Source organism: Mastomys coucha, unplaced genomic scaffold (genome assembly GCF_008632895.1).
Source record: "Mastomys coucha isolate ucsf_1 unplaced genomic scaffold, UCSF_Mcou_1 pScaffold15, whole genome shotgun sequence".
In the NCBI taxonomy this organism is placed as follows: Eukaryota; Metazoa; Chordata; class Mammalia; order Rodentia; family Muridae; genus Mastomys; species Mastomys coucha.
Genome location: NW_022196897.1, coordinates 42,801,845 through 42,803,046, shown reverse-complemented (window position 1 = coordinate 42,803,046; position 1,202 = coordinate 42,801,845).

Here is a 1,202-nt window from a genome sequence, read left to right as displayed (position 1 = left end):
GACTTGTATAAGGAGCTTCACAGATCTAAAGGAATAGAGGCATCTATCTACACTATAGGCCAGCTTGTCGGAAAGATATAAAGACAGGCAGATTCAAATGCAGGCAGATTCCTGAGTTCATGGTCAATCTGGAACAGAGAAAATTTAGGTTCAGACATGGTTGGAATGGTGACTCCAGGGCAGATTCCTACTCAGGAATCTTACTACTCAGCTATCTTACTAGCTATGTTTATGCTTGCTTTCTCTTCCTAAGAGGAAAGGGGCTAAGGTTATGGAATGCTGATTCATGGGATGGTCACGAGGGAGCCTAGAGTAAATAACTGAATTTATATATAAATAAAAAACTGGAGATAGCTATATCAGGTTGGCTTGTCCTTCCTTCAGTCTCTACTCCATAGTTAGTCTCTGCACCTCCTTCCATCGGTATTTTGTTCCTCCTTTTAAGAAGGAATGAAATGTCCACATTTTGGTCTTCCTTTTTCTTGAGTTTCTTGTGGTTTGTGGGTTGTTCTTCCTGTATTCCGAACTTCTGGGTTAATAACCACTTATCAGAGAGTGCATACCATGTGTGTTCTTTTGTGATTGTGTTACCTCACTCAGGATGATATTCACCAGATCCATTCATTTCCCTAAGAATTTTATACATTTATTGTTTTTAATAGCTGAGGAGTACTCCATTGTATAGATGTACCACAAATTCTGTATCCATTCCTCTGTTGAGGGACATCTGGGTTGTTTCCAGTTTCTGGCTATTATAAATAAGGCTTCTATGAACATTGTGGAGCATGTGTCCTTATTACATGTTGGAGCATCTTTTGGATATATGCCCAGGAGTGGTGTAGCTGGGTCCTCTGGTAGAACTATGCCCAATTTCTGGAGGAACCACCATACTGATTTCCAGAGTGGTTGTACCAGCTTGCAATTCCACCAGCAATGGGTCCCCAATGAAGAAGTTAGAGAAAGGATCAATGGAGCTGAAGGGTTTGCAGCCCCTTAGGACAAACAACAATATGAACTAACTAGTACCCTCAGAGCTCCTAGGAACTCAACCACCAACCAAGGAGTATACATGGTAGGACTGATAGTTCTGGCAGCATGTGTATAGTAGAGAATTGCAAAGTCAATCAATGGGAGGAGAGGTGTTTGGTCCTGTGAAGGTTCTGTGCCCCAATGTAGGGGAATGCCAGGGCCATTAAGGGGGG